Source organism: Rhyacophila brunnea, unplaced genomic scaffold (assembly GCF_057557595.1).
Source record: "Rhyacophila brunnea isolate RB1 unplaced genomic scaffold, BYU_Rbru_1.0 scaffold_13, whole genome shotgun sequence".
Taxonomy (NCBI): Eukaryota; Metazoa; Arthropoda; class Insecta; order Trichoptera; family Rhyacophilidae; genus Rhyacophila; species Rhyacophila brunnea.
Genome location: NW_028232785.1, coordinates 12502969 through 12517544, shown reverse-complemented (window position 1 = coordinate 12517544; position 14576 = coordinate 12502969). Strand labels below are relative to the sequence as shown.

Here is a 14576-nt window from a genome sequence, read left to right as displayed (position 1 = left end):
AATGTGACGTAATCGTTACTCACAAAACACACGTTGCCAACTGGAGCTCCGCACATTTGTGGAATGCGACATTTTAGTTTGAAAAAACATCCAGTGTTACAAGCAACAAGTTGCATAATATGATTCACGCTGCGAGTCGAAGCCGCCACGGTACTGCGGTCACGCATGTGCACAGGCTACGAGTTGGTCTATCCAGGGGTCGTCAAACTGGTATCTACCGCCCACTAGTGGGCGTTCCAGCTTTCATGGTGGGCAGTAGGGGTTTTAAAAACTACCTAAAACTACTTTAAAAGTTACTTCCCTACTTTGTAAATCACCATTACTGTGGAACTGGTGGGCGGTTAGAAAATATGACAAGCGGGCGGTAGGTATAAAAAGGTTAGGTAACTAGACCTGGTGTATACTAACGTTAAGCTGGCCGGTCACTAGTCAGAGTATAATTTGACCGTTCAATATGAAACATCAGTGCGACGTTCCTGGTAGGTTTGATTTATGGCTGTGCCGCAGACGATGTCGACTTTAGATGTGCGATCCGGTTAAAGAGCGGCCCTTTGTCGGGCGTCAGTGCCACTGGTTTACAACGAACGATACATCCAAAAAAATACGGTACTTACCTATACTTATATCCTGATTCCTGACATATTTTTAGATAGCCATTATTTTTCTAAATTGTTTAAATCAAATAGAAAAGTGATTAAATCAAAACATGCAAAAATGGACTAATGGCATTTCTTAGACTGCAATTATTGCACTCTTGAATAAATAATATAATATTAATATTGATACATTGTAAACACTGGAATCAAAACCTCACTATAAAAGGACGTTGATTGTATTAAATAAATTAGTTCGCTTTTGCTATTTGTCACAGATTTGACTTAATAAATTATATTACACATATCCAAAATGTGGGTCAAGTTAGCTTTCCTGATTGTCAGTTGCATTGTGCTGGTGAGTACGATCTTAATACTATAGTTAGACTTACTACATATATTATTTAAAGTTTTTTTTTTAAATGGCCCATGCGCCAAATCAAAACCCACTACAAAAGAAATCCACAGACTATATTTCACGCCAAAACTGAGTGGACCTATTTTGTAGCTGTAAAAATCAAAATCATATCTATTTTATCACGTTTTTATTAGCTCGTATTCTTGTTTGTCCGGTACAAATTTTTTCTTGTGTGTCAAGTACAAATTATTTCCTTTTTTTCCAAGATTTGTATTGGACGATTGAAGATGTTTAACTAACTTCCCGACTAGCTAGACTTTTGAAACTTTTAGGATATATCAGAATCATCTTTAAGCGGAATTGAATTACTTTTCAGTTAATTCTGTTTTGTATGTTTCGGAAAAAAAATCGTTAAAAGTAATATTTACTACTCACTGTTATTGGTTGCATTATGATAGTATAGGGGGTCCTAGCAACTAAATTAATAATATATACGTGCGTTACTATAGAAATCAATATGAAATGTCAAAATGACATTTCAGTATTCTATATTTATTCAATATTTCTATCAAGTACAAAAAACAGCATTTATTAATACATAGAATTGTCAAGTTTATATGATTCAACAGAAAATTTAAAAACGTGGTATTTAAAAAGTTTTTTTATTAGGCTTAAATATTTAACCCTTAAGGGGGATGCTTATACTATCAGAGGCGAAAAGAGGCACCTAACGGAAAAATATGAAGCTTGCAATATGAGATTTTTTTTTGATAATTTACAATTTAAACTGTAGTAATTAATAAAAAGGTATCTGAAAACACTAAGAAGATTTTTTATTTTTATTTAATTTAAAGATAAATTGGCAATTGTAAAAAAATGTAATAAAATGTGAATTCGTTGCAGGGTCAAATCTTATTATTACAATATATTTTATGGCCATATTTATTATTAAAATTTAGTTTAGTGTTAGATTTTCTGTCGTTTAAATTTTTGACTAATTCATCGTTTTAATATTTTTTATATATATTTTAAAAAACATCGATTTTTATAAAAATATAAATGTGTATAATTTGAAATCCATTTTATTTATAACATTTTTATTTTATTAAATTTTAATAATAAATATGGCCATAAAATATAATGTAATAATAGGATTTGACCCTGCAACGAATTCACATTTTATTACATTTTTTTTACAATTGCCAGTTTATCTTGAAATTAAAAAAATAAATAAAAAATCTTTTTAATGTTTTCAGATACATATTTATTAATTACTACAGTTGAAATTGTAAATTATCGAAAAAAAATCTCAAATTGCAAGCTTCGTATTTTTCCGCTAGGTTCTCTGCTGGCGTTTCTACTTTTTAATAAAAAAAAATATATGCTCATAGAACGGATAGGTGTAATAATTATTACGGGAAAAATATTTTTATTGTTTTTTTCTGTACTTTCTGTATTATTGTTTTATGGTGAAATTATTTTTAGCAATTATATTATCATAAATAAATAATCAATCTTACTTATAGAATCCAGTACTTAAGGGCCCACATATACTTCATTTATCGTTTGTCGTAGCTTGTTGTAGCTTAACCACTAGGAAATGCCAATAGAAATGGCATATTTCAAAAAAATACTACCTTATTCTAATTAATATAAAGCAAACATTATTCGTAGGATGTTTATCACATTTGAATGGCCAAGACATTGTTTATAATCAGTATCTATAGAATTATCTTCAAATGTGTTAATCGTGCCCATTTTTTGAATAATAAAATGCCCAATTCTTGTCAAATTTGGGATCACAAGGATTATAAAATATATATTTTTTCGTAAATATGTTTTAAGCTAATGGTTTTTTAAATGCGTTTAAAAATTAATAAAACTAAAAAAAATTAACACCACTGCACATGGACGTACTGAAATATGACTATATGACTAAAACATTAGAGCGAGAGGTTTAAAATAATACTATTTTATGTAATAAAAATACTTTCTGCAGTCATCAAATGTTTAAAATAAATATAAAGGATAATAAGGCTTCAAAATTATATAAACAGATTATCTAGGGTTATGCTCTGAAAATACCATCAAAGCTCCATTTTGACCTAATAAATAAACAAAATCTAATATTTTTGTGGTTAAAACTGAATTTGAATATTGCCCCAACAACCACAACTTACAATGAGATAATAATATATATCGGCAAAATAAAGTTAATGATTCCCACTTTACTGTTGGATATAAAATTTAATAATGTATGGTAAAATCGATATTAGTTTTGCTCAAAAATTTGTTTGTGTTATACGTAGTACAGTTTGCATTCAAGAGTCTAGATTTTTGGGGTTTTAATTAAATCTGCAAATAAAATAATTCGTACATCCAGTGACGTCCCTAGACAAAATGCCGCCCCTAGGCAGCGCCAAAATGCCGCCCCATTTTTTATACAGTATTTTTATCATCCTTTCATGACTCCAATATCTAAGAAATGTGTTGTATGGAAGAAAAAAAAAATCGTGGACGAGGAGCGGTAGGTGTGACGCTCTCTAGAGGGGGTTGCATCTTCAGTTTCGACAGCCAACGCAATTTCCATGCGTACTGGTTAATCAATCAGACTTTAATTGTTCGTAAATCTACACGTGTCGTTGCTAGTTACCAAGGACGTTGAAGGGCAACGGATGTAAACTAGACATCGCAAACACGACAAAATTAATACATTTTGTTTCCAACCAGTGATGTTTTTTAATGGAAATATATTTTCGTTATTACAACATTTAGGTAGCTATTTCTGTATATACTAAATGATTCTCCTCGATTTGCCGCTCTTCGAGTAACCGCCGCCCATAAGCGACGCTCAATCTGCCCACCCCCACGGGACGTCACAGATTTTACAATATGTTTTAAGTATTTAATATATATATTTTATATTCTAATTACCATAATAAGCTATCCTCGCCAATTATGAGCCTAAATTTAAAAAATAAACTATATTTTTTTTCAGTGATTTCAGTGATTTTATTGTAAATTAAATATTTTTAAAATTTTTAAAAAATATCCTTATGATTAGTAGGAACAGTTTATTAATATTTTGTCAATAATAAAATACAAAGGTACCTACATATTTTACATTTAAATATTATTGTAATATGTTCACAAATAATATATATTTGTGCAGTTGGTAATAATTATTATTACTTTGCCATTTTGTTTCTTAACCAGAGATTTTAAAACATATTTATTTATTTTACAACGTTTTTCCTAGCTCGTATTCTTGTTTGTCCGGTGGTTGTTTATCCAATACAAATTTTGCAATCGATGTTTACTAACTTCCCGACTAGCTAGACATTTGAAACTTTTAGATTATATCAGAACACGATGCCAATGCATTTTTAATACTTTTAGCCATCTTGAAGCAGAATTGAATTCAGTTTCAGTTAATTCTGCTTTCTATGGAAAGTTATTTCAGAAAAATCCGTAAAAAGTAAAAGACTATTATTGGTTGCTAAGGGGGTGGTCTTAGCAACTAAATTATTAATATATACGTGCGTAACTATGGAAATCAAAATGGAATGTCAAAATGACATTTCAGTATTCTATATTTTGTTTGTTTTTTATTTACTTCATATGAAGTACAAGTTTGAGCATATTGAGCATAATAATTCAACAGAAAATTTAAAAACGTTGTAGGATATAAAAAAATCTTTTTATCTTAAAATTATTTAAAGTTTCACTAAAAAATCATTTTATACAATCAATTTCATACCTACAAGTTGGACGAGACATTTTTTTACTATGCATTTAGAGCAACAATTTCCAATAAATATTTTTACGGCAGTATCAATTTCTGCTTTATGGTGTATGATTTTATAAAAAACCTAAAAACCTGGTTTAACCTGGCCTAGCCTATATTGAAAAAAAACATATTTTTTTAAATGTTACGTGTCTTTTTTAAATAAATAAATTTAAAAAGAAAATATTGTCATTATTTCAGGTACAACAGTCCTCTGCGTGCTCTGGTGAGGATACTTCGGTAGGTTCTGGCGAAGACAAATCAATCATTGGACCAATTGGACCAGGATGCTATCCCAATTTATACAAAATGAAAAAGTTCTGCTATTATTATCCTAAACATCCCAAATGCAGCTGCTACAAGGCATGGATGACGTACTGCACTCCATACCACAAGCATCCACTGTGCCAATGCTGTAAGTGGTGCAAATGGTTCTAAGAAGATGGATTCCACGACTCTTGGATAACTGGCTTGACTTTTAATGACTTCGTAACACTATTAGGCTTAGCGGACTGCAACAATATTATATACTTCACAGATTTTTACATTAGTTAACACTGTGTGATCTACTCCATCAACGATCATTTTGGTCGACTATTCAAATTGATTATTATATAGTCATTTTATTAACCTGAATTGTTGACTTCACCATGATCAATTGAATGTGATCAACTTTACTATGCAAATTGATATGGTTATTTTTATCAACTGATAAAAATTGTGTTTGCTATATCGAAATGCGAGATCGTAATGGATTTATCTAATTATTGATCGAAAGTATTAACTTGTAACTCACGTTCATGATTCTTTGATAAAATGCAAAATAGAACTCATATTATTAGATTTAGTCAAATGAACACTAATTGATAAATATCACTTTGACTAGATATAATAATGGACACTTGACTTATGTGTAGAATTTATACAAATGTCCAAATGGACTAATCAATTTTGATTCATTTGATCATTAAGTATTCCTTCTATGCATAAGAACTCAGGATACATTACTAAAAATGGACATATTATTTATATAATAATTAATATAGTGACATGTAAATCTTTATGTAAATCGAAATTCAAATAAAATATTATGTAAATAATTTATTTTGATTAACATTTATGTCTCTGAAACAAGAAAAAATAAAGAAATAACCAATAATCATTACAGTACGTTGTTTTTATAGTATTTATGCTATCACAGCGATGAAAATACAACCTGGCTTATTCTTAGATGCCCTATTATCCAGTGACATCCCGTGGGGGTAGGCAGGTCACGCGTTGCTTAACGGCGGCAAATGTAGACTACGATCGTTACAACTTTTGGAAGCAGTGACGGTTTTCATTAACGCTGTCTTAGTGTTTTAAAACATCACATAAGGCCTTCGTACTTGTCAGCGCCTGGGACTTCCACGTAGGTACCTAAAACCACCGCTAATTAGAAGTAGGTAACGTCAGTGACGTCACTAGACAAAATGCCGCCCCTGGGCAATGCCAAAATAACGCCCCACTTTTTACAGTATTTTTTATCATCCGTGCACGTGTCGTTTCTGGTCACCATGGACGTCGAAGGGCAATGGAAGTAAACTAGGCATCGCGTGCCTGACAAAAAATACAGTCCTGCTGAACCTTTTATGTTAATTTTATTAATACGTCATTTTGTTTCCAACCAGTGAGCTGAATTTTTTATGGTAAGATATTTTCGTTCCTAGGTACTAAGTTTCGGTAGTTATTTATACGTAATGATTCGTCCCCAAGTGACGCTCAATCTGCTTACCCCTTCGGGACGTCACTGGGTTTCGTGAAATAGAGCATTCTCAGTAGATTATGTGGACGTCATTTTTTTTTGGTTGTTTTTGCCATTTGAGACTACAAATTTAATGAAAAGTGATGGCATTCTAAGTCTACATAAGGGCAACACTTTGCCTAGATACTTTGCTGCTATTATCGAAACCATAAATATTGTATATATTTCTTATTATATAACATGTTCGGAAACTCATGATTTTTCACGTGGCAGTAAAGTATGAAAATCTACCTTCCTCTAATCTAAACTTTCACTTTCTATACTGTCAAATTGAACCGAAAACAGCTTAGGTATATGCAGTAGCGGCTCTAGCTTATTTTAGTAAGTGGGGTCAGATGGCGTGAAGTATCATATGAAATACATATATGTATACCTAATTAATGTCAATCAAAACGTATATTCTATTTTTAATAATATTTTCAATTCTAACATTAATTGTGTGTACTTAAGTCATTTATTTTGTATAGTAGCTGTTGCTTTAGATTCTATAAATAATTCAAAGAAAATATACCTTTTGTAGCTATTACTTCACACCCACGATGGCCGCGTGGCTTAAATGCTTAAATAGGTTCGAATCCTGGGTCTGGCAAGTACACATATTGTTTTTCAATTTGTGTATGAGTCAGAGTATGGACCTAATAGGTTGAGCAAGTGGCTGACATCCATTTCTCGTAAAAATAAAAAATCTGTTAATACAAAACCTCCAACCTGTGGAGGCCCATATGATCCTATTAGGATCGAACATGGTCGAAAGAAAAAGAAAGATTTCATCTTCATAATATGCCAGGGTTAACAGGGTTGCGCCACGAAACAAGAATTAGGGATGGGTAAACGGTGCAAATAAAATATTTAATTAATTTATACTTCACAAAGTCAATGTATTGTGGTAGGCACGTGTAACATGAATATTTAATTGAATATTAATTCAATAATGATGGGGGGACTGTCCCCTCGGTCTCTTAAGGTAGAGCCGCCCCTGGGTATATGTGATTTAAAGAAATTAATTCATTCACTCATGAAGCAGAAAAGAACACACCATAGAAATACGCAAAGTAATCAATAAAATCACTCATTTCCTCTTCACTTGACACCATCATATTGTGAAGCACACATCAAAATCGAAGTGGAAGTTAGTGTTCCAGGAAGACTGTCTCCGAGATCTGGCTGTGGATGTCAGTGGCGCACCCAGGATTTAATATTGGGGGGGCCCAAGGAGGAGAATGTAAATTAGTCCCGTAGGGTCTTTTTCTTCTTCACAGCCTAATTTCTCGTTTATCGGTCTTTTGTCTATTGCACTCGGTGTACCTACACCATGGTCCCTACACCTGAAACGGGCTCTCAGGCTACGATATTAGGCGGGTTCCCTACCTACTGCTAAGATTAAAGGCAGTGTGAAACACTACATTAACGTTTTTCAAATTGTGTTTCAGTTCAAATTAAGGGTACTTATACAGTGAATTATTGGCGATTTTTAATACATCTACTTTAATAATGGAGCTGTCGAGTATCGACACATAATAATCAAAAAAATATATTGCACAATTATATAAGTTATTGAAAATGTTCATGGCTATGAAGTATAATAGCGCTGCAGGCGACTTTTTTTGCTATTAAAGCTAATTTATGATTTATCTCACTTATCTGGTCAACCCGATACGCCGGGCCCCCCACAGCCCGAGCCCCCAGGCTAGAGCTCTGTCAGCCCTCCCCAGCCATGACCTACACCACTCCGGAATTCGGGTGGACACCGAGAATTTTTGACAGTTCCATTAGGTATTGTGTTTCTAAAAAAATCTGACATTAGTGATTCGAAATTTTTGTGTTAGAAATTAAAATCTAAGAAATTTTTCTAAAAAGTGTGCTGGAGAATTATTACAAATCAATTTTTTGCCGTGTCTTTATTTGTCTAATCCCAAAGGTATAGTTTATTGGCTTTCAATTTCAATGTTTAAAATCATTCTGATAATTTTCATTTTTGGAGGGTGCCAGGGCTCCTTGCCCCCCCCCTCCTTCCCCCCCTAGGTGCACCACTGGTGGATGTGAATGCTGTGTGATAGAGTAGGTAGGTGTACAAGATTCCTAATTTAACTACTCATTCTGTCACTACAGCCGAGTCAAGGTCATCTATAATCAAGCCAGGACACTAAATGACGAATTCAGATGGCAGTACTAGTTAATTACTTAACTTCGAACGCAATGCGGTTACGATAATGATAATTATTGAATCCTTATTAAAAAAACGTAATTTACCTAAATAAAATAATATCATATTGCATTTAGGCAATAACTACGATCATAATTCACAGTTTTGTGCCGCAACCAGAGTTCAGTTGAGAAGAGATTCTTTTTCTTGCCATGTGACCAGGACCGGATTACAACTTTGTAGGCTAACAGGCTATAGATACCTAATCAGTGGCGAAGGGTGGAGGTAGGCTTTTAAGATCCACCATAAATAATGCACGCTAAACTTTGTCATACGTATTCGTTTTCATTGAAATGATACTACAATATTTACAGATGGTGCTGGTTAGTTTTTAAAATTCAATTAAACCCTGCGAACCAAGCCATAATCGATAATAGTCAAAAAATACTCATCCATCAATAAAATATGTAAAATTATGCAATTAAACCATACTTAACTTTGAATATTTTATAGATATTATAATATTTTTTATGTATTATAGTTTGGTTTAGGCAGGGCCTAATGAATTAAAAAAATGAACCAATAATATGTGTAATATGTATTTTTAATCCAACGAAAACAAATAAGTATTAATGAAAAGGTGTGCAAAATTTGGTCATATTGCCCAAAGTGTATCGAAACTATTATGGTTTGGTTTAGGCAGGGTTTAATTGATTTTTAAAAACAAACTAACACCATTGTAGTAAATTGTAGTCTTAGTTCAATAAAAACAAATACGTACGACTAACAAAGTTTCGTGTGCACTATTTATGGCGGATCTTAACAGCCTACCTCCACCTTTCACCGCTGCCTAAGATGAATGAACCCCCTTCGTAAGGGATATTTTTAAAGGTTTATAAAGCATAATATATTTCAACCGTCCCGTTTGCCTCTCATAGCAATAAAGTCCCATTACCCTGACTGAAGATTGGACAGGCTCTATGAGATTATGCATTTCAACCAAACTGATCAGGATTCTACCAAAGAATATGGCAATTTTCCACATAAGCATGACACGTGGAATAATTCTAGTAAAGTAATCAGGGCCTAATTTACCCAGGAATGGTCCAATACCAGTGCACATTCTTGCCTTCTTATTTAAAAAATCAAAAAATCCCAAATTTCTGTTGAAAAAAATAATGCTAGGAATCTTGAATTTACCTGACCTATAGATGGGCTACATCTTTCTTATTAATCTTCTTAATTGGAGCAGACGGAGCGTCTCCAAAATATGTCACTCGCCAGTCTTCTTGCGTCACTCCAGATGCATTGCACTACCGGTATCTCATAGATAGATACAATCTTTAGGTAGAATTTAGCGACCTTCCAGGATACCAGAATACGGTTGGTTTGAAGCCAGGTTTATATTATTATCTTCAAACGTTTGCAGCACGTTTCCGAGCCAGGTCCAACATCGCCTCTTGACTCCCTCCAAAACTGCTTGGTCCACTTTCTTATCTTCTAATCACTCATAAAGTCATACATTTTCCACGAGAGGTATATAATTTTTAGCTTTAAAGCTATACTTCAGCTGGATCACGGTCTAAAACGATCGTGACTACGCGTCGAGTGCAAAACAAAACATAATTTGTCATAAAAATTCAACATGCGTCCATTTATTGTTATGTTTATTGTTCTATTAGTAATAATAATCATATATTCATTGAAATGTTTTCTTTTTCAAGTAAATGGGTAACGTTTTTTATTGTACGACAAACAGTTTTAACACGTAGCCAAGAAGATGTTGTCATAGAGTAGTCATCTTTACACGATTTAAAAATTAATTCCCCCGACGCCATAACAAAACAAATTGACGTGTTCACAGCTCAACTATCACTCTCCGATTGGCAGCGAGTCCGAAATTCATCGCACCTATGGTTGAAAATTATTTTCCGTTTCACTGAAGTATGCTCTTAACAATTAGTTTCTAAATAAAGGCTATCGATGACATTGAATACGTGTATTAAATAAGGCTCTAAGTACCAAAAAGTAGTATTGCCTGTAGTTACAAAATACCGAGTCATTGCAGTAAAATTTCATGAAGCAGACCTTTTGAAAAATGTAGTTTTACAGTGTGAAGCAATCACGGCAGCTTCTATAATTTTAGGTATTAAGAACTCGCAAGTGTCAACACACCATCATCAGCTATTTTATATTGAATGCCGTTGACCACTGCAGTGCTACTTATACATTATAAATAAAACACGCCAACGGACTTAAAACGTCGACAGGTTTAATTATTTTGCTGTATTTTTTTGACTTGCTTGAGGCACTTAGACTATAGTTGAAGTTATTGGCATTGGTATGCCGAACATTTTTCTATAAAAATGTCAGTTTTTAATTTTTTGGTACTTAGCGCCTTAATTAATACACGTATTCAATTATGTGTATTAAATTATTTAAAGAATAAAAATAATGGTTTCCGATTAATATTGCATTTTATTACGTTTGTTGATAAAGACAGATAGATTTACCAGCAAAAAATAATATTGACATTGTTCATATCAAAGTACATTATTTATTATTTGCACACTTGGTCAAATTTAACCATGATCAATTATTTATTGAAATAAAGTAAATAATTGATCTGTTTCTCCACTTGAACAAATACATTGCGATCAACAGAGATCAAGATCAAGATCAAATTTTTTTATAGTTGTAAATGATAACGGAATAATTATTCAAATTATTGCTAATTGAGTTATCTTTTACAGTTCAGTAATAATTAATCTACTAGGTACAATCAAATTGACCAAAATTACCAAGTCGATTTGAGTAGTTGATCAAATATGGATAATTGGCGAAGTTGATCAAGCCGTGTTAACATAAAAATAATTACAAGATAAAAAGGAATTTTTATATACAACGTTTTTAAATTTTCTGTTGAATCATATAAACTTGACTTTGTATTTTTTGATAGAAATAATACTGAAATGTCATTTTGACACTCATATTGATTTCCATAGTAACGCAGGTATATATTATAATTTAGTTGTTAGGACCCTGGCAACCAATAATAGTGGATCGGATTACGGATTTCTTCCGAAATAACTTTTCATACAAAACAGAATTAACTGAAAATGAATTTAATTCTACTTAAAAACGGCTAAAAGTATTAAAAAATGCATTGGCATCGTGTTCTGATATATTTTAACGGTTTTAAAAATGTCTAGGTAGCCGGAAAGTTAGTTAAAAATCGATTACAAGATTTGTACCGGACAAAAAAGCACCGGACAAATAAGAATATGACCTAATAAAAACGTTGTAAAAAATAGCAGTGACGAAGGGTAGAGGTAGGCTGTTAAGATGCGACATAAATGGTGCAGGCTAAACTTCGTCAGTCAAACGTATTTGTTTTCATTGAATTAATGTGTGTAGATAGTATTTGTTAGTTTTTAAAATACAATTTCAAGCAATGTCTGATCCAAGCCATAACAGATAATAGTCAAAAAATATTCATTATGTATCGTTTAATGGCATCATTTTAGATATTTTATAGATAGAAGAATATTTTTATCGATTGTGATTTGGTTTAAGCAGGTCATAATGAATTAAATAAACTAACTAACAGCATCTGTACCTATAGTATGTTTTCTTAATACAATGAAAACTATTAAGTACAAGAGAAAAGGTGTCGACTATTTTTGTCTAATTACCCACAGCATACCTAAACTATTGTGATTTGGTTTAGGCAGCATTTAATTGAATTTGAAAAACTAACCAACACTATCTGCAAATTGTATTATTAGTTTAATGAAAACAAATAAGTAATAAAGACAAAATTATTAATGTGCACGATTTGTGTTGAACCTCAACAACCTACCTCCACCCTTCGCCACTAGCAAATAGTTGACCAAGCCGACCATTAACGAAGTAGATCAAACCGCCTTCGTTAGTATATTATAGATTTTCAATTAATATTGTATTGGATCAAGTTACAATCTATTATATTATTACATTATGGGTTTCCAATTTTGAGTAGTCAGTCGGATTGAGGTCTGTCAGTGAAGGCAGGCGGATTTCTTAGACCCATTTGCACCACTTGCAGCATTTGCAGAGTGGATGTGGACACCTTGGAGTGCAGTACTTAATCCACGCCTTATAACAGGAGCACTTGGGGTGTTTGGGATTACAAGCACAGAACCTCTTCATTGCGGCGATGTTCGGACGGCAGCCATCGCTTGGGACCAATCCTGTCGGTTGAGGAACTGGATCCCCACACGCGGAGCACTGCTGTGCCTAAAACAAAATAAATAGTCATGAAAATAGGTTTCACGTAGCTTGGAATTGTGTTCCGGATTGCCGTCAGATAGGGTGACATTCCGTATCCTAATAAAAAAATCCTGACATCAATACTATTATATTTTATTGTAATTCGCACTGTAATACTCGTTTCTCACACTGGTAAATTTCAAAAAGGGTGCCTCAAAACCTGTCAGGTTTTGTGAAAATGCTATAATTCTCAGTAGACGGTGTGACAATTTAAATATGTATGGTGTATTTGTCTTGTAGAGGTTATATAACCCTACAACTGACATGTTATTGTCTATGGATATCTATAGACCATAGACAATGACGCAACGGAAATGATACAGTCGTCATTGAATTTTACTAAAAGATGTAGTCGACATGCGCCGCTGGTCCGTGTCTCTCGTTAAATATCTAAAATTTAAAGTACAATTTAAACCTTTACACTCAAATTGGAATTAATATAATGTATTTCGTAGTGCCGTGCTATCAGACCTTATTACCATAACATAAAACCAAGAAAATACCAACTCTTGTTTCCATTCATCACTGCCCGAACATGTCACACACACACAACGCAACTATCAGGACGTATCATACGTAACATCGGAAGTAATATCACATCTTACTACATAGGTACCACCAATAATATGTTTAAATTAGCCAAAAATAAATAATAACATTATCTACCCATGCACCTTATACATTATATTATTATTGTTTAAAATTATCTGTAACGCATGAGAGTAAACATATTAAAGTGTGTAAGAGAGAGAGAGAGCGAGATAGTGAGAAGACATATTAAACATAAAAGTTGTATAAATTGAAATTTTGAAAAATCGAAAGAATTGTTTATTTTAATCGGGTCGTGAAATAAAACAAATGAAGCTGATTTATTTAAAAATACAAAAACGCCAAAAATACACGGAATACCCTTAATTTTACTTCGAGGAACCCTGGAGTTCCGAGGAATACCATTTAGGGACACTACTGTATAACATCACACTGCCCTTAACCCTGGCGATGGGTTGGGGAGCCCGCCAAACATCGTATCCCGGGCTCCCGCTTCAGGGTGTGGGAGCCATGGGATAACCTCAAAAAGTAATCAGCCTACTTACCAGTACAATGCAGCTGACGATCAGGAAGGCAAGTTTGATCCACATTTTGCTCGTATAATTAATTCAATCAAATCAACTTACAAAGATGAACTAACTTATTCAATAGAACACATGCTGTTTTAATAAGAATTTTAAGTAATAATAATATCAAAGTTTTGTGTATTCAAGTTGGAAGAATCAAATTAAAATTTTATATTATACATGCATATGGGTGCGAATATAATTTTTAAGTACAGAACTGTTTTTAATAATCCGTGGTAGAGGTAAAAAAACTAATTTCCTAACTTTTTTTTTGTAATTCTACCGAGGCTTTGACTGCAACTCACTGTCATATCGCCCCTTCTCTTCTAGAAGGGGATCCGTCGATCAGGTCCTCACTCCTATTCTGTTAAATAACTTTACAATTTTGCCTAGCTCTCCGTCTTACCCACTGCCAGGACACCTTTCAATTCGTCGACATTCTCATAGATATCCGCAATTCGCAGC

At 33.1% G+C, this 14576-nt stretch overlaps 1 long non-coding RNA gene across 2 annotated transcripts; it reads right to left on the bottom strand.

The window, feature by feature from the left end:
- Positions 1–11143: 11143 nt before the first annotated feature.
- LOC147076516 (uncharacterized) lies at positions 11144–14182 on the bottom strand. Of its 2 annotated transcripts, XR_015069520.1 has the most exons (3): positions 14091–14182; positions 12579–12963; positions 11144–12022 (listed from the first exon to the last, which is right to left on the bottom strand). It is a non-coding gene; the product is annotated as an uncharacterized LOC147076516 (long non-coding RNA). The 2 variants fall into 2 exon arrangements; XR_015069518.1 differs by having other exon boundaries at positions 11144–12963.
- Between the last annotated feature and the right edge of the window lie 394 nt (positions 14183–14576).